The 22,758-nt window shown below is 34.6% G+C and overlaps 1 protein-coding gene across 3 annotated transcripts in view; it reads left to right on the top strand.

The window, feature by feature from the left end:
- LOC123554135 (guanine nucleotide exchange factor DBS-like) overlaps window positions 1-22,758 on the top strand; it is a 95,770-nt gene that overhangs the window by 5,674 nt on the left and 67,338 nt on the right. Inside the window, exon 1 of one of the 3 annotated variants that reach the window (XM_053548417.1) lies at window positions 10,539-10,900. The exons of the other annotated variants lie outside the window; for them this stretch is intronic. The gene's annotated coding sequence lies outside the window, so the exon portion shown is untranslated. Of the gene's footprint in view, window positions 1-10,538; window positions 10,901-22,758 lie in introns of those variants that run through there. 3 annotated transcript variants of the gene reach the window in all.

Here is a 22,758-nt window from a genome sequence, read left to right as displayed (position 1 = left end):
CCAAGATAGGCAAAGGGAGGTAATAATAATTTTTCAAACTTGTGTTTCTAATGAATTCCATCTAAATACATAATTTTTAATGCAAATTTATTACAAATATATTACAATATGTCTAATATTTATACATTTCCTTAGGCAAAGTATGTTTATCAAATTTATACTTATGATAAAATAACTCTATCTTGGTTGGCCAACCAGGATAGGAAAATGAAATTTTAAAAATACCTCCAGTGAAAATCTAATTTGTATTAAGTGTTAGGTGAACATAAATGAGTGTAAATGATCAGATGCTAAAGTTTCGAACAAATCCGTTACATGGCCAAAATCTGATTATCCACCTTTAAATAAATGGAGAAAATCAACATTCTGTCTTTTTTTTCACCAGTATGAATTTATTTTTACTTACTTGATCATTTTTCAGTGTCATATAATTATGAACATGTGCAGAATTATGCTATGCCAAACTTTGCAAAGTTAAACATGAATCAGAATTTTGTCAAGTAATGTATATGTTTAAGACTTAAACATGTGATAATTTTATCTTGGCAGTGAGATTTATTCTTGTTAGATTTTAACTGGAGGTATTGTTAAAATTTGATTTTCTGTCTTGGTTGGGTAACCAAGGTAACCAAGTCAGTGTTATTTTAGCATAAATGAACTTCATTAACATACATAGCCAAGGAAAGATAAGAATATAAGAACTACTATGTTATATTTCATCAAAGAGTTGTATTGACAACTCTCTCTATATATATATACATTTAGCCAATATTCATTAAAACTGTTATTGCCTCCCTTTACCTATCTTGGTTGCACAACAAAGATAGGTTGGAGAAGCAACACACAGTTTCAAACTTGCTTTTGGTTCAAGTTGTTGAAATATCCCAATATCTATGAAATTGAAATGTAAAATAAACCAGAAATTCTGTTGAAATTGGAAGAAATACTCAGTTTTTTTTTTAGTATTTCCATATTAAAGTGGTGGGGGGGGGGGGGGGGGGGGGGGGGGGGGGGGGGGGGGGGGGGGGCGTTACATAACTTTATAAAAAAAATAAAGTTTACAATTCCATTAGAGATCTAACTGTATGTAATGGTCTTTTTAGTCCTTAAATAAGTCTTTTATACAATTCATGTATATAAAAAGTGAAAAATGTCACAAAATGTTGCTTTAACATGACTGAACACCTTTAAAGTTTTTAAACAAAGTAATCTTTTTATTTACTGTTTAACCACATCAAAGTTGAGTGTTTCAAACCCAAATTCAAAAACTTCATTGTACCCAAGGAGATGCAGGTCAGTCTGTAAAAAAATGTTTGAGTGGACAAAAACAATCTTCTGATTATCAGAGAAAATCTATGTGTTATCAAAACAGCTTGAACAAAGAAAAGTAAAAAAAAATCCAGAATATTCAAAAGAGAATATAACTGAAATTTGTATTTTATCTTTTCATGCATTTATACTGTGCTTGCCATTTATATTTGTACAAGAAAGAGTTATCTGCACCATGAAATTTACATGGATGGTTCTTTTTAAGCATTTCTTTGAGTCATAACTTCCAAACAAGGTAACTTACCAAAAAAAGATTTGTATTGCAAATATTAATTTTTTCAGTTGATATATGATACAAAATGTACAGAGCATCATATTCTTTTACGTGTACAGTCTCACAGTAAGCACCAAATGGTGCAGTTCTGTTTCTTTACCATGAGTTGGTAATCAGGCTGTGTTTCATGGAAATCATTTTCATTCACAATCAGTACGTTAGCACTGCATTGTAAAATTTCTTAACAGTTGGTTACTTTTTAAAACACTGTACCATGAAAATTCTTAAGCACTGCCAATGGAAATTTTTTGTATTTACAGTCAGTAAGTTAGAACTGCACCATGGAAATTCTTTTTATTTACTGTCAGTAATTAAGCACTACACAATGGAAATTCTTTTTATTTACTGTCAGTAATTAAGCACTACATAATGGAAATTCTTTGTATTTACAGTCAGTAACTAATAACTGCATCATGAAATTCTTTTAATTTACTGTCAGTAATTAAGCACTACATAATGGAAATTCTTTGTATTTACAGTCAGTAACTAATAACTGCATCATGAAATTCTTTTTATTTACTGTCAGTAATTAAACACTACATAATGGAAATTCTTTGTATTTACAGTCAGTAAGTAAGAGCTGCATCATGAAATTCTTTTTATTTACTGTCAGTAATTAAGCACTACACATCATGAAATTCTTTTTATTTACTGTCAGTAATTAAGCACTACATAATGGAAATTCTTTGTATTTACAGTCAGTAAGTAAGAGCTGCATCATGAAACTCTTTTTATTTACTGTCTGTAATTAAGCACTACATAATGGAAATTCTTTGTATTTACAGTCAGTAAGTAAGAGCTGCATCATGAAATTCTTTTTATTTACTGTCAGTAATTAAGCACTACACATCATGAAATTCTTTTTATTTACTGTCAGTAATTAAGCACTACATAATGGAAATTCTTTGTATTTACAGTCAGTAAGTAAGAACTGCATCATGAAATTCTTTTTATTAGTCTCCTACTGGTTGAAAACCAGTTTCGGGGACTATAGGAATGCGCTTTTCCGTCCGTCATTCCGTCCGTCCGCAATTTTGTGTCCGGTCCATAACTCTGTCATTCATGAAGGGATTTTAATATTACTTGGCACAAATGTTCCCCATGATGAGACGATGTGTCATGCGCAAACCCCAGACCCCTAGCTCAAAGGTCAAGGTCTCACAATTGGAGGTCAAAGGTCAATAGGGCTTTTTTCCTGTCTGGTCCACAACTCTGCCATCCATGAAGTAATTTTAATATTACTTAGCACAAATGTACCTCATGATGAGACGACGTGTCATGCGCAAAACCCGGACCCCTAACTTAGAGGTCAAGGTCACAATTGGAGGTCAAAGGTCAACAGGGCTTTTTTCCTGTCCGGTCCATAACTCTGCCATCCATGAAGGGATTTTAATCTTACTTGGCACAAATGTTCGCCATGATGAGACGACGTGTCATGCGCAACTTTCAGACCCCTAGCTCAAAGGTCAAGGTCACACTTGGCTGTCAAATGTTAACATGGCATGAACAGGTTCTGTTTTGTGTCCGGTCCATAACTCTGTAATTTGTCAAGGGATTTTAATATTACTTGGCACAAATGTTCCCCATGATGAGACGATGTGTCATGCGCAAATCCCAGACCCCTTGCTCAAAGGTCAAGGTCACAATTGGGGGTCAAAGGTCAACAGGACTTTTCTCCTGTCCGGTCCATAACTCTGCCATTCGTGAAGGGATTTTAATATTACTTGGCACAAATGTTTCCCATGATGAGACAACATGTCATGCACAAAACCCAGACACCTGGCTCAAAGGTCAAGGTCACAGTTGGAGGTCAAAGGTCAACAGGGCTTTTTTCCTGTCTGGTCCAGGACTCTGTCATGCATCAAGGTATTACAATATTACTTTAGTGTTATTTCTAGAGCGACGCAGCGGGGCGCCCCGCCCTGCCGTTTTTTACTGCCGCCACGCTGCCCGTAAAATGTGCCCTGTTGCCTTTGATCTTATGCTAAATCCCGCCAAATTCCCTGTTGACATGCCTCGGCGATTTTTTATCAGCAAATTACGTCACGGCGAGTGCACACAGGTAATGAGAATCAATGAAGTGTTAAAACAAATTGATAAAGAGTATGTGCGTAAGCGGCCAGCTGATTACCGAGCACGTGAAAAGTGCCCTAGATTTCTTTGGGCAAAATTTAAATTAGACCGTCGTTTAGTATAACAAGTATATATCAATGCAGTGTGATTCTACTGTAATTTAAACTAGAAAATGCACACATTTTAATGATTATCGAAAGTAAAAGAAAGTTTAGAATGTCCGTTCACGAGTCTTATTAACCCCGATGTCGTATGCAATTTTTCCATATTTCCTTCAAAAAAGCTGACAGTCGGTGTATTTTTATGATGAGAAACATCAAAATATGTGGAACTATCTCTGATTTACCCAAGTGGGTCATTTAAACTGAGTAAAAACTACTTTCAGACAATATTCCGAAAGTGTACCAGTATCCGGATAGTATATTTTGGATGTGCGATTTAGTAAACTTTAACCTTACTGTAATAGCACTTTTCTGTTAATGAAATATTGATGAAAGACCTGATAAATACATTAGGACTTTTGATAATTATCAGTTTACAATGTGACCTGAAACAGGCCTTTAACTAGATCTATGTTGTTTACAACATGATCTTGGTTTCAAGATTAAGCTTATATTAAGGCCCTCCTCTATTTCACATTCATATGAATAAGCTGACATTCTTGGTGACATTTTTAAGAGAAAGGCTTGAATGGTTTAACCTAAACTATAAAGTAAGTAAAAAGCCTTTGTAAACTTTGTTACTAGTTTTGGGAAGATTTAGCACTTTATTCTGTGACATTTCTTTTAAGTGTGCAATAAAGATAAATGGAATACATATTAACTATAGACATCTAGAAATGAAACTACTGCTATGGTAACTTTCACATCTAAAAGGGCACCCTGCCCCTTTCGGACAGCACCCTGCCCCTTTTTGGCAGCACCCTGCCCTTTTTGAGCTCTAGAAATAACACTATTACTTGGTATAAATGTACCCCATGATGAGACGACGTGTCATGCGCAACACCCAGAACCCTAGCTTAAAGGTCAAGGTCACACTTTGAGATCAAAGGTCAAATTCAAGAATGACTTTGTCCGGAGATTTCTTGTTCATGCATGGAGGCATTTTGATGGAACTTGGCACAAATGTTCACCGCCGTGAGGCAGCATTGTTTTTAGAATTACCTCCCTTTGTTGTTACTATAAATAGATTATATTATAACATTTTATTACTGGCAGTAGGGAAAAATCGAGACCACTTTTCTGTTGTACAACATGCATGTTACATCCAATTTTTAGGTGTATTTTTACCTATCTCTGCCTGGTAAAGAGTTTCTTGTGGACTTATATTATATTATATTTTTTTTGTTTTGTTTTTTTGTTTTTTTTTGTTTTAGGATTAATTTCCCTTTGTTGTTACTATAAATAACTGATATGATAACTTTTTTATAATAGGCCAAAAAATCCAATATGCAAATTTTAATCCAAGTGTTTTGTTATAACATATTGTATGTATAGTACAATATTGTTAATACGTCATTGACAGATATCAGTTCATTATGTTATACTGCAGTAGAGAAAATTAGGTGCCTTCCAGTAGGGGACTTTGTGTTGCATGGCAATACTTCATTCACTTGTTTACTGTCAGTATTTAAGCACTACATAATGGAAATTCTTTGTATTTACAGTCAGTAACTAAGAACTGCATCGTGGAAATTCTTTTTATTTACTGTCAGTAATTAAGCACTACACAATAGAAATTCTTTGTATTTACAGTCAGTAAGTAAGAACTGCATCATGAAATTCTTAACAGTCAGTAAGCAGAAATCCTTCTCCTATACAGTCTGTGAGTCAGTAAGCACTGCACCATGTAAATTCTTTACAGTCAACTTGAAACCAGTGCATTTTAATTATTTACAATGAGTCAGTAAGTACTAAACAATGGGAATTCTTCTTATGTACAGTTGGTCAGCAAGTACTGAACCATGGAATGTTTTGCTTTACTGTCAGTAAGCAAGCACTGCCTCATGTAACTTCATTTTCTTTACAGTCAGTTTTTATGCACTGCATCATGACTTTAACACTCTGTAAATATCTACTATTTTCTTGACATTTGTGACATTAAGCTCTGATCTATACTTTGTATGTAAGGACAGCATTGCCATGTGTCTAATTGTAAACAAATTGTTGTCACATGATCATCGGGATGGTATTGTTATGTCTCCCAACCCCCACTGGGGGAGACATATTGTTTTTGCCCTGTCTGTCCGTCCGTCCTTCCGTCCATCACACTCCATTTCCGATCAATAACTGGAGAACCATTTGACCTAGAACCTTTAAATTTCATAGGATGGCAGGGCTTATGGAGTAGACGACCTCTATTGTTCTTGAGGTCATTCCATCAAAGGTCAAGGTCACAGGGGCCCGAACATGAGAAACCATTTCTGATCAATAACTTCAGAACTACTTGACCAAGAATGTTGAAACTTCATAGGATGATTCATCATGCAGAGTAGATAATCTCTATTGATTTTGGGGTCACTCTGTTAAGGGTTACAGGAGCCTGAACATGGAAAACCATTTCCTATCAATAACTTGAGAACCACTTGAATCAGAGTGTTGAAACTTCATAGGATGATTGTTCATGCAGAGTAGATGACCCCTATTGATTGTTATTAAAGGTCAAGGTCACAGGGGCCTGAACATGGTAAACAATTTCCGGTCAGTAACTTGAGAACTACTTGACCCAGAATGTTGAATTTTCATAGGATGATTGGACATGCAGAGTAGATGACCCTTATTGATTTTGGGGGTCACTCTATTACAGGTCAAGGTCACAGGGGCCTGAACATGGAAAACTATTTCCGGTCAGTAACTGAACTACTTGACCCAGAATGTTGAAACTAAATAGGATGATTGGACATGCAGTGTAGATGACCCCTATTGATTTTGGAGTCACTTCATTACAGGTCAAGGTCGCAGTGGACAGAACATGGAAATCCATTTCCGGTCAATAACTTGAGAACCATTTGACCTAGAACCTTCAAACTTCACAGGATAATAGGACTTATAGAGTAGATGACCCCTAATGTTTTTGGTGTCACACCATCAAAGGTCAAGTTCACAGAGGGCTGAACATAGAAAACTCTTTCCAATCAATAACTTGAGAACCACTTGATCTAGAATGTTGAAACTTAATAGGATGATTAGACATGCAGAGTAGCTGACCCATATTGATTTTGGAGTCTCTCAATCAAAGGTCAAGGTCACAGGGGCCTGAACATGGAAAACCATTTCAGATTCATAACTTGAGAACCGCTAGGCCCAGAATGTTGAAACTTAGTGGAATGATTGAGCATGCCAAGTAGATGCATGATCCCTATTGCAGGCAACCATCAGTGTCTCTTTGACTTTTGCTTCTGTCCCCTATGGACTTTTTGCCAATACGACTATGTATTGGGGGAGACATGCGCTTTTCTACAAAAACATCTTCTAGTTTAAACTTTGAACTGTGTGCATTAATTGTGTAAGTAGGCCAATGGCCATCACTCTCAATTGCTTTTTGTCAGAATTATGGCCTTTACAAAATTGATATTTCTTGATTACATTGTGTAGTACTGTAAGAAATATAACTTTGGAACTCTACAATAATTTATGTTAATCATCATTAGGTGCATTAATAACCCAAGAACCGTAACACACTTGCATTACTTGACAGAGTTATGGCCTTTTTTTGATGTAGAAAAGTTGAATATTCTTTGTTAAAGATTACTTTAAGAGCTAAAGTCTGAATTACTGTACACATGATTATCATCATAAGTTAAGTCCTAGACTTTACTTGCATTTTGTCATTATTATGGCCTTTTTTTTGTAGAAAACAAATTTCTTTGTTGAAATATTTATTTAGGTCCACTTTTCTTGAATACTGTAAGAGCTATAGCTTTGAAACTTTGTACAGTGGCTTATGTTTATTATCAATAGATGAGTACTTAGGTCACGAACCATTACACACCCTTATACTTTTGTCAGAATTATAACTCAAAATCTATTTTATTCTACAGTTAAATTTTGCATTTGGGCTCACTTTCCTTGAATAGTAGAATGGATATATCTTTTAAACTGTGTACACTTGTTTATTATCATTTGATGTGTATGAAGACTATGATCAATAACCCTGTCTTACCTTTTGTCAGAGTTACTGCTCTTTTAAAATGAGAAAATTGGTCTTCTTAGTTAGAATTTTTATGTGGGCTTTTCTTGAATACTATAAGAGCTTTGGAACTTCATATTACATTGTACATGTGCATTTACTTTGTTGTCATTAAGTGAATAAGAAGGTCAAGAACCATAACTCTTTTTTAGCTCATCTGATTTTTTGAAAAAAAATGATGAGTTATTGTCAGCACTTGAGCGGTTGTCGGCGTCGGCGTCGGCGTCGGCGTTGCCTGGTTAAGTTTTATGTTTAGGTCAGCTTTTCTCCTAAACTATCAAAGCTATTGCTTTGAAACTTGGAATACTTGTTCACCATCATAAGCTGACCCTGTATAGCAAGAAACATAACTCCATCTTGCTTTTTGCAAGATTTATGGCCCCTTTTGTACTTAGAAAATATCAGATTTCTTGGTTAAGTTTTATGTTTAGGTCAACTTTTCTCCCAAACTATCAAAGCTATTGCTTTGAAACTTGGAATACTTGTTCACCATCATAAGCAGACCCTGTACATCAAGAAACGTAACTCCATTTTGCTTTTTGCAAGATTTATTGCCCCTTTTGGACTTAGAAAATCAGTTTTCTTGGTTAAGTTTTATGTTTAGGTCAGCTTTTATCCTTAACTATCAAAGCTATTGCTTTAAAACTTGCAACACTTGTTCACCATCATAAGTTGACCCTGTACAGCAAGAAACATAACTCTGTCCTGCTTTTTGCAAGATTTATGGCCCCTTTTGGACTTAGAAAATATCAAATTTCTTGGTTAAGTTTTATGTTTAGGTCAACTTTTTCTCTTAAACTATCAAAGCTATTGCTTTGAAACTTGCAACACTTCTTCACCATCATAAGCTGACCCTGTACAGCAAGCAGCGTAACTCCATCCTGCTTTTTGCAATAATTATTGCCCCTTTTGGACTTAGAAAATCATTTTCTTGGTTGAGTATTATGTTTAAGTCAACTTTTCTCATAAACTATCAAAGCTATTGCTTTAAAACTTGCAACAGTTTTTCACCATCATAAGTGGACACTGAACATCAAGAAACATAACTCTATCCTGCTTTTTGCAAGAATGATGGCCCTTTTTAGCCTTAGAAAATCATGGGTAGGACAATATTTCTATTACACAAAAAAAATCAGATGAGCGTCAGCACCCGCAAGGCGGTGCTCTTGTTTTAGTTTAAGTATAATGCTAGAAAGATATTAAAGGTGCAAAATAAAGACAAATGAATAGACATAAATCTTAAAAAACCTACACATTTTGTAATATAGTACTAAACATTATGATAGCCGTGCAATATTCCCTTGAAATCAACACAAGAACAGAGAAACAAATGATTGTTTCTGTATTTTAGACTGACGTGGGGGGTCATTTTGTCCTACTTTCATGTTTATCGTTTTTCCGTAATCGGTCGGAAATTCTTCGAATTCTTTCAAACGAATATCCGTTTAAAGACGCGTGACAAAATAACTGTATTTCCATGATGGTAATTATATACAACTTGCACGAAAAATATGAAATGTACAAAATTTATGTTTAAAATTGACAGTGATATATTAGGCCAAGACAATGTGTTTAATGTCTAAAATCTTATTAAATTAATGTAGCCATATGTACATAAATCAGTGTATTTAGGTAAATTTCAATCACATTTTGTTCCGGCAGTGTAAGACAGTTATTCATTTATATTCTTAAAACTATACTGAAAAGAAATTAACTGAAAACGTTTGCAGACGAAGTTGTAAAAATACTTTTATTCGGGAAGGGCCTGAATTGTCCTTCCACAAACTTGTAGTATAGCTGTTTATTACATGTATTATAAGAATGATTTTCATGAAGGTTTTGTGAGTTACAAAATTGTTGAATTCCATGTGCTAAGTTTGTATAAATCACGTTATCGTTTGGGCCTATAATATATTTTGCATCTATTTATAAATTATAGCCTCGTTTCGGAGGATTCTTCTGAAAAAATCCGAAGATGCTCGACGGGTTTGTAAGCAGTCGAAAAACATACTTTCGGTTTGACATAGGCAATATTTTTTGTTTATTTGTTAGTTATTCTTGAACATATTCATGACTATTTGGTCAGATCTGATGCAGTGAGCCATATTTTCAGTAAATAGGAAGTCTCAGCTACAAACTCTGGTTTTCATATAATACTCGATCGGGTTTTAGTAATGGACGTTAAAAAATATCATTGTGAATATTTTAGTATTAAAAAAGATGTTTTCATTTAGGTGTGTGTAAAGTATGAAACTATGAGTCACGTTGCAACAGCTTGTAAAACAGCAGCAGAAACATTTGGTGCATTTAACAAAATGAGATATATACTTAATTGTATTAATTATTTTTTTCTGTATGGAAAAAAAGTTTTCTGTATTGTAAGAATGTACTATTAAATGTAGTATTTATGGAATATGTGCATAAATTTCATTTGTCATGCTTCAGTTTGATTTATGCAATCTTAATTAATCAAACTTAGCTAAGACTACAGACATTAAGGTAGAAGTTTTGCATTATTGAAAAATGATAGAACTTTATAAATCTATACAATATTTCTGTTAATAGTCCACATTGGAGACATGCTATTTAATCCTTATACAGACAGTTTATCAGCAAGGAAAAGGGGATGTAATTCTAGAGGACCTAAGTATGTAGTGTTTTATGTGATCTTGGGAATCAATAGCCATGTGGCTGCTTGGCTGCGCCTGTTTGTAATTATTGATGACGCTATACACAGACATTAAAGGAAAGCTGTACTGAGCCGAGAGATGGCTGCCAGTGTTTATTGGAATTTGAAAATAATCGTAACACCGATAGACAGCAAAACTGATAATGTTATTCAACTTTGATTTTTGTTCAGTTTTGCAGTAGTTGACATTGTTGATGTTTTTTAATTCATATGAATGTTGTGTTCTTTTCTTTATTGTGTTGCATTATTCACTGAAGAGGTATGACATTGAAGGAAAATAGTCTCATAATAGGACATGGAGTTGTATCTCGGCTTGTATTGTTCATACAAAAAAGGATTTAAGTGAAGTAAAGTGTTTCATGGTTTTTTTTTTTTAAAAGGTGATTCTTGTAACCACGGTGACTACAGGTAGTAAGGTAGTGAAATGTAGTTTAGTTTAGAAGGAAATAGTCATGATTTTGTATTTTTACCAAAGATTTTGTATGATCATTTGGTAAGGAAATGTACATACATGCTTATACTGTAGGTGTTGATAAGTTTGCGGCTTTGCCTTTTGTCATCTAGAAAGATAACCATGAATTGATCACCTACAAGAATTAGATATTGGATAAAGTGGTGTGTTTTAGATAGTTTATCATGAATTTGACCAGGGATTTATTAGTAAAATATTTGTAAGCTGGATAGATGACCATGAATTTGTTACCAATAGAGTTGACATTGAATTTATACCTACAATAATGGGCAAGATACAAGCTAGATGACAATAATTTTGTCGCATAGATAGTTGGAACTAAATTTCTTTGTAGATAGTTGAGCCTGAATATAATGTAGATGACAGTAGGATTTGTTACCTAGATAGTTTACTCTGAATTTGTACCTACATAGTTGTCTAAAGATAGAAGGTAGATGACTATAGATTTGTTACCTAGATAACTGACTGTGAATTTGTACCTAGATAGTTGACCATAGATAGAAGGTAGATGACTATAGATTTGTTACCTAGATAACTGACTGTGAATTTGTACCTAGATAGTTGACCATAGATAGAAGGTAGATGACTCTAGATTTGTTACCTAGATAACTGACTGTGAATTTGTACCTAGATAGTTGACCATAGATAGAAGGTAGATGACTATAGATTTGTTATCTAGATAGCAGACTGTGAATTTGTACCTAGATAGTTGACCATAGATAGAAGGTAGATGACTAAAGATATCTTACCTAGACAGATGACTGAGTCTGTACCTAGATAGTTAGTCGTGGATAGAATATATGTTACCTATAGATAATTGCCATTGATTTTGTACATAGATTGTTCACCATGGATAGGAGGTAGATGACAAAAGACTTGCATCCTAGACAGTTGGCATTGAATTTCTACCTAGATAGTTGACCACAGACAATAGATTTGTTACCTAGATTATAAGGGAGTTTTAAATGTTGACTTTTGATTTTTCTACAGAAATGATAAATTGTGTAGGTAATTTACCTATGTAATTGACACAAAAGGTAAAATGTTCTTTAACTTGTATGTGTTATTAAACATGGTGTTTGCCGCTCACCTGGGAAAACATGTGTTTGAGCCTAACTAGTTACGTACTGGTCCATGATAATATACCATTACTGATGTATTTTCTTTATGAGTTGTGCAAATTTTAGTGAGCTAAACTTCCATTATACTCCCTGATACTAGTATCTGTGGGCTATTTTGGACTCCTTCATCTGTCTGTTGGTCGGTCTGTCCGTCCGTCCGCCAGTAGATATAATTTGTCCGTGCTATTTCTTAGCAATTATTTGCCAGATTTCCATCAAATCTTGTAATTATTATCAGTACCAAGCCTAGATGTGCATGTGTGAAGAAAGATCCATTTGGATGATTTGCAGCTCATCTGATTTTTGGAAAAAAAAAGATGAGTTATTGTCATCACTTGTTCGGTGTCTGCGCTGGTGTCGGCGTTGCCTGGTAAAGTTTTATGTTTAGGTCAGCTTTTTTTCTAAACTATCAAAGCTATTGCTTTGAAACTTGCAACACCTGTTCACCATCAATAGCTGACTCTATATAGCAAGAAACATAACTCCATTCTGCTTTTTGCAAGAATTATGGCCCCTTTTGGACTTAGAAAATATCAGATTTCTTGGTTAAGTTTTGCATTTTAGGTCAACTTTTCTCCTTTATGGTCAAAGCTATTGCTTTAAAACTTGGAGCAGTTATTCGCAATTGAAAGCTGACTTTGCACAGCAAGTACTGTAACTCTACATTCCTTTTTGCAAAAATTATGGCCCCTTTTGGACTTAGCAGATTATGAGTAGGGCAATAATTCTATTATACAGAGACAAAAAAATCAGATGAGCATCTGCACCCGCAAGGCGTTGCTCTTGTTCACTTAGTTAAGGCCCTTTATTAATTTTTTGTTTATATGTATATGGAAAAATTTGTCCACGCTATTTCTCGGTCCTTCAATACCCCTGTTCCTCTGACAGTAAGCTGCTGTCTGGGTGTATTCATCACCAGTAATGATAGGTCTTGTTTTCAAAAATTGCTAAAATGATTTGTTAGATTCAGATTTAAGCCTAATAAATTATTAACATTACTACCTGAGTTTAAAAATAAAACAACTTCTGCTAGATTGATTGATTTTTTCCTAGTAGAAACATGCATGTTTGTGAATGAACAAAAACAAAGACATATTGGAAAATGCAGGTTTATTGGATTTTTCTGCTGACTTAAAAACCAACACACAGTGGCATTTGTTTGCATTTTTCCTGGAAATGAGTGAAGGTCAGATGAAAATTGGAAACTATTTTTTTTGTTGATATTTAGATGAATGTTTCTGTGAAACAATTAAAGAAACAACACCACAAAAACGTCTGCTTGCATTCCTCAACTAAAGCTGCAGTTTTGCCTTGGATGTTTGTTGTGATATGTTTACATACTATTAACCCCATCACAAACACAGGGGTGGGACCTATATATATTGTGTCATGTGGTAGTACTTCAAAGAAATTCTAGTCTGTTAATGTTTTAAATTGTTATATCCGTTAACATCATATCTAAATATGCATTTGGAGAATCAAAGTATAAGGAGGACGGTTGTACTCGTCTCAAGAGGTGCTGTCACTGTTATTATTGCTGCCGGTTAATCAGGTTAAAGATTTTTGGCAAGCTTTTCAATTTCACTGTTACATTTGGGTCATATTATAATCAAACATCACATAAAGATTGGTCATAAGAAGAACATACATCTATTGACTTAGGGGCAGGTTTCCCAAAGGTCAAGGTCATTACAGTCAGATTTTGTAAAAGTGTTGATTATTGCAAGCTATTAACTGGTAATTGCCCCCATAATTATCAGATCTCACTTAAACCTTATCATGCTGGACACTATTGGTTCTGCCTTTGTGACCAGTGTAGATCATGATCAGCCTGCACATCCATGCAGTCTGATCAAGATCTGCACTGTTCGCCATTCAGTCAGTATCTTTTTGGCAAACACCTCTTTTAACAGTTAATGGTACTGTCCAAATTGAAAGACGTACAAGTTCATTAAAGAAATTTTGCAGGTTAAGGGTTTGATTGATCTTGGGAAGGGGAAAACACCATTTGGTTTAGGATTAGGTACCCAACTCCATTTTTGAGTCGGCTAAACGCTGTCAAGCGTTTGACGAGTCCTTGCTATCACACGATTTCTCATTCTTAAATGGCCTCACAACACAGCGAAGTGATGTAGTTCCATTGGATTGTCTCTAATTTCAAAGAGTTCATTGATCAAATGAAGTTCATTTATGTCAATCCTATTTGCTATGACCAATATACGATGTAATCTGTCATATTTATGACTTGTAATTGTGCAATACTCGAATAAAGCCACGTATTTTCTTCCGCGGTAACTCATTAAGCATAAACACGCATAACGATTCTGCGGGATTTGGTAATACATTTGCGCATATGATTATGGTGACGAATTTTATGCCCTTTTGTCACAAAATAGCAAATATGATGTTCACAAATTCAAATAAAAACTGCATATTAACTTATTAGCCAAATTATCCATTTGTTACCCTGTCCGTTTCAAAAAATAATCTTTAAAATCATTGCGCAAATAACAAATTTATTGTGCTGTGCATTTTATGAATTGCGCAGGCTTACAAAGCTTGCGTAACATCCAGCGAAAGACAAAATATAGTTCCAGAACATACTGCTAGTATTTTATTGAGTGGGTACCTCTGAAAGCATTGGAATGTCTCTTATCAAAGAGTTTACCACATCGATGAAATTAAATTATGACAGCTTTATTTTAAATGACCCGAATAAGAAATGTGCAGTACGTTAATTCTTCCGCGAGACTTCGCGGATGAATCCTAACTACATTCTGGACACTTCTCGGCGAACACGCGTGACCTGTTTATAACAATGCTTCTACGACTTTGCGTGGGTTGAATTTTGCAGTCAGTAAACGGATAAATTATCGGAAGAAGACGCTCTTACTGGTTTGTTTAGTTACTACTGATATTAAAAATGATATTAATTCTTATTTTTCGAGAAATAAACAAATCGGCGAAACATTAAATTGTATTTTCTTGTAGCTTTTGAAATCGAAAGTAGATCGTCTATGTTTGGCTGCTTTGACGAAACGAAACAACTTTTTTATGAAAAGATTTAAATAAGAGGTAATTTAACCGTAAACTTCAATGTCAGATACTGCCAATTGCTGCTAAATGTCTTCGTATCATCACAATTTGTAAAATATATTAGAAAAGGGTAATCGTATCCGGATATAATATTTTGGGTAAATATCGAGCTGTGTTATGAAATTTTAACATTCAAATAACATACATGATAGATATTATTGTAACAGAAATGATTCTAGAATTTATTTTTATTACACCTACATATAATCTATGTCAGACTCGTATTCTAGTCCTGAGGCATGATCTGAAAGTAAAAAGATGAAGTGACAGTCATACTTTGGATATTGTAATACTAGAAAGAATCAAGATCGAAACCTTTCTGGAACTTTGACTGGTTTGGATAATTTGCTTACGATTCAGGTTCGCAAAAAAATGAAACCGTCACCCATTCTGCTTTTCATGATGACACATGGCTTGATTTTTGCAGTCAGTAAGCGGATAAATTATCCCAAGAAAGAGCTCTTACTGATTTGTTTAATTACTACTGATTTCAAAAATAATTTTATTTCTTATTTTTCGAGAAATAAACAAATCGGCGAAACATTAAATTGTATTTTCTTGTAGTTTTTGAAATCGAAAGTAGATCGTCTATGTTGGAGTGCTTTGACGAAACGAAACAATTTTTTTTATGAAATGATTTAAATAATTTCACCGTAAACTTCAATGTCAGATACTGCCAATTGCTGCTAAACTGTCTTCATATCATCACAATTTGTAAAACATATTGTTGAAACTGGAGATTTTGGCGGTATAAAAGAAAGTGTAATCATATCCGGATATAATATTTTGGGTAAATATCGAGCTGTGTTATGAAATTTAAACATTAAAGTAACAGACATGATAGATATTATTGTAACAGAAATCATTCTAGAATTTATTTTTATAATACATAGATAGAATCAATATCAGACTTATATTCTAGTGCTGAGGCATGACCTGAAAGTAAAAATATGAAGTGACAGTCATTCATACTTTGAATATTGTAATACTAAAAAGAATCTAGGTAATATTTAGAAATTGAAACATAAAATTTTCAGTTAGAAATCGCACCAAAGGCTGTATCAAGGGTCTACATTTTCAAAATTTCCTTGTGGTGATACCCCAAACCCTACTTGCAGGAGGGGGTATCCTCCCACACCCTCCCCCCATATTGCCACTTTACAGTTTGATACATTTGCCCTTTTACCACCTGCAACAATGCCCATTTCAAAATCTGACTGCAGTTCAAAGCGGGAAGGAACACCCCTCCCCACACCCACCCTGCTACCGACCACCTAAAAATGGCTCAAACATTTTTTCAGCCCAGTCTGGGCCTGTCTGTCTACATGAATCAAAACGGATAATTGAAAGTACATAGACTTGGGGACTACTGGCATGGTTTTGAAGGGGTTAACAGGTCTGAAATAGAATAAATGATGGTTTTAACTAAAAAAGAACTGCATTTATTAATATTGGTTATCTTTTCCGAAATTGGTAGCTAGTCCGAGTAACTTCTTTTAGTTTCGAATGCGCAATTTTCCTGTCAGTGTAAATATTCATGACACTATATATTGACACTCAGCAACATTTACATATCTTTAAACGCAAAAGTAAGTATACTTTAAATTCACATCCCTTATAATATGATTGAACAATACCTAGCGTGTGACACGGTTATTGCCAGGCCCCTTATCTGTAAAATATCTGAACAGTTCTTTTGTCCATCCGTTACAAATTGTATGTGGCAATCCGCGCTATAAAATTTCAATATATAAATTTTCATATTCAAATTTTATCATGTGCGAATATATACCAGCCGATAATTGCCTGTTTTGGTAATGCCGGAGGCAAATGTTTACTGGAAAAATATTTATAGTCATGGGCAGTATCTTAGTGTCACCTGTCAAATTGTAGTTTGTACTTTCAACATTTTTATTTTTGCGAACCACTCTTCAATTTTAGAGAAATATATTGGGTTTAAATACTTGTATAATGTCAATCAAAGTTTTACTAGGCATCGATTGAATGTCCATTTCATCTATTGTAACAAAATCTCTGTTCAATTGGGGAAAAAAACTAAAACCAAACTGAAACTGGTAGACTATACTACCAGTACATCAATCATTAGCCGACTCGCAGGCCCTTCAGGCCTTTGATTTATTAGCTCGACTACTTGGAGAATAGTCTGAGCTAGTCTACTCACCCTTAGGCATCGGCGTCACTCTTTCGTTAAAGTTTGCATGCAAGTACTTATAGCTATTATTTAAAGGTATATAGCGTTAAAACTTTTTTTTCTAATTCAATTACCAACCGCACTGGGTCAAGTCCTACAACTCTGACATGTATTTTTGGCAAATTATGCCCCCTTTTAGACTAAGAAAATCCTGGTTAAAGATTTGCATGCAAGTTACTATATCCAAAACTAATGCAGATAATGAATTGAAACTTCACATGTGTCTTCAGGGTTATAAAACTTAGTCATAGCATCAAGTCCCATAACTCTGGCATGTATTTTGCAAAATTATGCCTCGTTTGGACTTGGAGAATCCTGGTTAAAGTTTTGCTTGCAAGTACATATAGCTATGATTTAAAGGCATATAATTTGAAACTTAGTTTTAGCTCAACTATTCAAAGAATAGGTAGAGCTATTGGACTCACCCATGCGTCAGCGTTGGCGTCCCGATTTGGTTAAGTTTTTGTATGTAAGCTGGTATCTCAGTAACAACTTGTGGGAATAGATTGAAACTTCACACACTTGTTCACTGTCATGATCTGATATGCAAAATTATGCCCCTTTTTCAACTTAGCAGTTCTTGGTTAAGTTTTTGTATGTAAGCTGGTATCTCAGTACCCATTAATGGGAATGGATTGAAACTTAACACACTTGTTCACTGTCATGATCTGATATGCACTGCACAGGTTCTATAAATCTACTTTGCATTTTTACAAAATTATGCCCCTTTTTTGACTTAGCAGTTTTTGGTTTAAGTTTTGTATGTAAGCTGGTATCTTAGTACCCACTAATGGGAATTGATTGAAACTTCACACAGTTGTCCATTGTCATGAGCTGATATGCATTGTACAGGTTCCATAAAAAATTATGCCCCTTTTTCAACTTTTTTATTCAGTCAATTGACAAGGCTGTTGAATAGTTGAGCATTGCTGTCCTCCGACAGCTCTTGTTTCTTTTTCTAGGCAAATAACAAACCTCACAGGATCAAGTCCAATATCGGCGATATATGGCTTTTTTGTGTCGATTCGCCGTAAAACCCAACTCATTCATTCATTCAAGTCCAATAACTCTGACATGTATTTTGGGCAAATTATGCCCCCTTTTGGACTTAGAAAATCCTGGTTAAAGTTTTGCATGCAAGTTGTGCATATACATGCACATGTAATTTGAAATGTGCATGCTTGCATGGTTGCAAAATAGACTTTCCAGCGAAACTGTACTCAGTAATTTAGTGTTGTGCTACATATAAAAAGTATCACATCATAGTTTCCTCTCTAGTCTTGCTAGCCGAAACTGTAATTGTGATTGAGACTTTGTCATTAGGTTCTTTGCTGATGGCACAAACAGAATATTAGACTTGTTCTAGTTCTTGAATATTGAGAAGGAGGTAAAATCCCTTTTATACACTAAAGTTGTGAAAAAAAAAATTTGTGTTGGCATTTTGTTTTTGCTTATCTAAGGTAGCAAAGAGAGGAGAATGCATGCCAAAGTTTCTTAAAAAACATCTTTTGGAGTGGGGTTGTTTTCCTGCCCCCAAGCAAGGCTTTTGCCCTGGATCAGCTGGAAACCAAACTCAGGAGTTTTAGAAGAGTATGTTCAGATTGCACCATTATTTCTGTACTTTGAAACTTTCAAATCCATGAATTCATGTCCACATGGAAGACTGCATTGAGCGCAAAGGATTTTGCCTGAAATATCTTTCTGCTGCTATCTCAAAGTATGTGATTTGCACTTGTCTGAAGTATCTTTTGCTGCTATGTTAAAGAATGTGCTTTGCACTTGTCTGAAATATCTTTTGCTGCTATCTCAAAGAATGTGCTTTGCACTTGTCTGAAATATCTTTTTGTTGCTATCTCAAAGTATGTGCTTTGCACTTGCCTGAAATACCATTTTGCTGCTGTCTCAAAGTATGTGCTTTGCACTTGTCTGAAATATCTTTTGCTGCTATCTCAAAGAATGTGCTTTGCACTTGTCTGAAATATCTTTTGCTGCTATCTCAAAGTATGTGCTTTGCACTTGCCTGAAATACTTTTTTGCTGCTGTCTCAAAGTATGTGCTTTGCACTTGCCTGAAATATCTTTTGCTGCTATCTCAAAGAATGTGCTTTGCACTTGCCTGAACTATCTTCTACTGCTATCCCAAAGTGTGTGCTTTGCACTTGCCTGAAATATCTTTTGCTGCTATGTTAAAGTATGTGCTTTGCACTTGCCTGAAATATCTTGTGCTGCTATCTCCATGTGTGCTTGGCACTTGCCTGAAATATCTTTTTGCTGCTATGTTAAAGTATGCAACAAGTCTTATTTGAAGAATGGCAATGACTTTTGCAATATTTGCATATATTTACAGTTGAAATGTTTATCTTTTGATGAATAAACAGCTTCTGACTTCTAATTACCATAACAATTTGTCCCACAAATGCTTAGGCACACATAGTGATTGGATGGTAGAATGTTTTTTTTTTACTCCAACAGCCACCTTTATTTGACATTGTGTCATTCACCTACATTAAACATGCCTAAGGTAGACCTACAGTAAAGGCTTAAGATAAGAACATAAATCTCCTACATTTGTGAGTTAAGGCCTTCATTTACATTATACAAGCCTAAGGTGTGAGCATAGACCCTTCAGATGCATTAAACACAAAGTTGTATTTTGTACCCAAAGGAAACTGCTAAAACCTCAGTTTTGTTACTTATGTAAATATTTTTCCTAAACAATACACCTGTAGGTTTTACCTTTTTGTTCATAGGGAATTGTGTTTGGCTGGTTTCTCTGTAGTAAGAGCTAATCTAATAACTCCTTACAAGACATTATGTATCATTAAATGTATTTTGAATCTTCCATTTTATGAAGTTATGTCACAATACATGCATTCAGAAATAAAGCTAGAATTTTATGTGTGAGCTGTTGCAGACAAGCTAGAATTTGTAATATTATCTTTTACTAGATCTCACTAAATTAAATGCATTTTATAATAAAACCCTATGGTCATTCAACAATTCATTGAGTCATCATTTTGTACTTCAGACCTAATGTAGTTATGTCTATGAAAAGTTTGTCCCATTGTAGATTTACCAGACATCTATATCACTGGAATGGAAGTTGGAATAATGTCGCTATCAATGCCGGAGAATTTCACTGGATTTTTATAAGTCTTTAGGGAAACTGATTACAATCTTTCCTATATGGCTAGCAGTGTAAGAATGTTTTATATATAAGTGCTACAGTATTTATGCCTCTCTATATGATTGATCTCATTCCTTCACAAAAGTGGCCAAAAAGTTGTGTTGTCATGGTGACGGTTTCTGTAAGAAATGAATGTTTGGTCATTCATGATCTGAAGGATAGATTTCATTGATAAATGGTAAACAGTTACCATGGAAAACAGTTACTGTTTATCTGAGATTCCTTTTAAGCTGAATTATGTCTTCTAATACTCATGAGCTTAGCTGGCCGTCTGTCAGTCTGTCACAGAATCGATTCTGCTCTGTATTTTTACCCTACTTGAAGGATTGTCAAGTAACTTTGAATTAGATATATGAAAATATGGGAAAACATGCAGACAGCAGTTTTCAATTGTGTCAGTCCAAGGTCAAGGTCATACAGTGAGCAGGCTTTTCAGCATTCCTACATTTCCTATTTTTTCCTACTTTTCTATAAAATCTCCTATTACTCCTACTTTTTCATATCAGAAGTAGTAAAATTGCATTTTTTATATCCCAGAATCAAAATTTTCTCCACGCAGGAGGGGACACCCTACCCCAAATGAATGCAAATTAACACCTTGGAGTGTTTTTGTCGATGTTCAAAAAAGTATATACTGTGGTTTATGAAAGTAGTTTGGATTCACTAGGTGCGTCTTTAGTGCATCCAATTGTGAAACGTGAATGTCGTTGATTCCAGTGCAAAAGCCCTTTTTTGTCCCAAAAGCTCTTTTTATCAAAGTTTGTAACTTACATAAAGTCCTACTTTTTTTGTCAAATTTCCAAATTTTTTTCTACTTTTCTCCTACTTTTTTGCCAAATTTAGTCCTATTTTTCTCTTACTTTTTTGTAATGGCTGGCTGGAAAGCCTGAGTGAGATCAAGGTTTAGGTATGACGGGAGTAATGCGCCGGTATTCCTACGTGGTCCACTTGAATGTAGTCCCTGACACTATATAGTTCAAATTTTTTTGGGGGTTAAAAAGGCATTTTCATGCTAGGTATTGCTTTTATTTTCAATTTAATCAGTAATAATATCCTTCTAGAATATTTTAGAAGAGGTCAGATATATGGAAGATGGTTATATGTGGTTTTGTGATGTTGCTTAGTGACAGCTGAGGATGCTGAGAAAGTTTGCGGAAGAATACATTGTTTACAATAGTGATGTCATTCGAAGTTAGCCAGTGCTCTTGCATTATGGTCAACATATTGTTTTTTTCTGTGCTTTCAATAGGATTTGGATTATTTTATACAAGGAATATGGTCTGGCAACAAGTGAAAGAAAGGAAAAGTAAAATAAAACACTGTAGACTTTGACAATTTAATATGACTCAAAGAAGAAATGTTTTTAATACCATCATACCTTTAAATAAGCATTATTTCTTTTAAACTCGGTCAGTAATTTTTCAGTGACAATAAATGGTACTGCCCAAATCGAGAGATATGCTAGTCAATTTTGGAACTTTAGCCTGGTAAAATTTAAAGACTTGTAATTGTTGTTTGCCGTAATGAGATGAGGTACAAAACATAACTTCCATTCATTGGATTCAAAGTTATATGATGAGATCAAAGGTCAAATATTTCAGTATTTCATGGCGGCCCTGTATCTTTTACCGCTTTGAAGGATTTTCAAATAACTTGTCACAGATGTTTGCCAAAATGTGAAGACATTCATGTTAGTTCAAGGTCATGGTCATATAGTTTAATAAATGGTCAGTTATGCAGGTTTGAAGCATGCCTGCAAAAGATCAAGGTCACATAGGATCAGTGATTAAATAGGCAGAGTTTTCTGTTTGTTCTTTATCTGTTTAACCCTTGAATATTTTCTAATAACTTCATGACTATGACCTAAGTTACAGTATATATATGTTCAGCTAAGTCGATCATTTCTTCTTCTAAAACAGAGTCAGTTACCTTAAATTTTTAGCTCAAGGAAGAGATATCCGCTACTCGATCCTGCATCAGCATCCTTTCCATGTCCACACCTTGCTTAAAGTTTTGATGTACTTTCACTTTATCTCTGATTTAATTCTAACTTAAAATAGTTATTCCTCATCATCATCCAAATCATATGACACAAGGTACATAACTCCAAACAAATAT

Source organism: Mercenaria mercenaria, chromosome 7, assembly GCF_021730395.1.
Source record: "Mercenaria mercenaria strain notata chromosome 7, MADL_Memer_1, whole genome shotgun sequence".
Lineage (NCBI taxonomy): Eukaryota > Metazoa > Mollusca > Bivalvia > Venerida > Veneridae > Mercenaria > Mercenaria mercenaria.
This window is presented reverse-complemented; position numbering and strand designations above follow the sequence as displayed.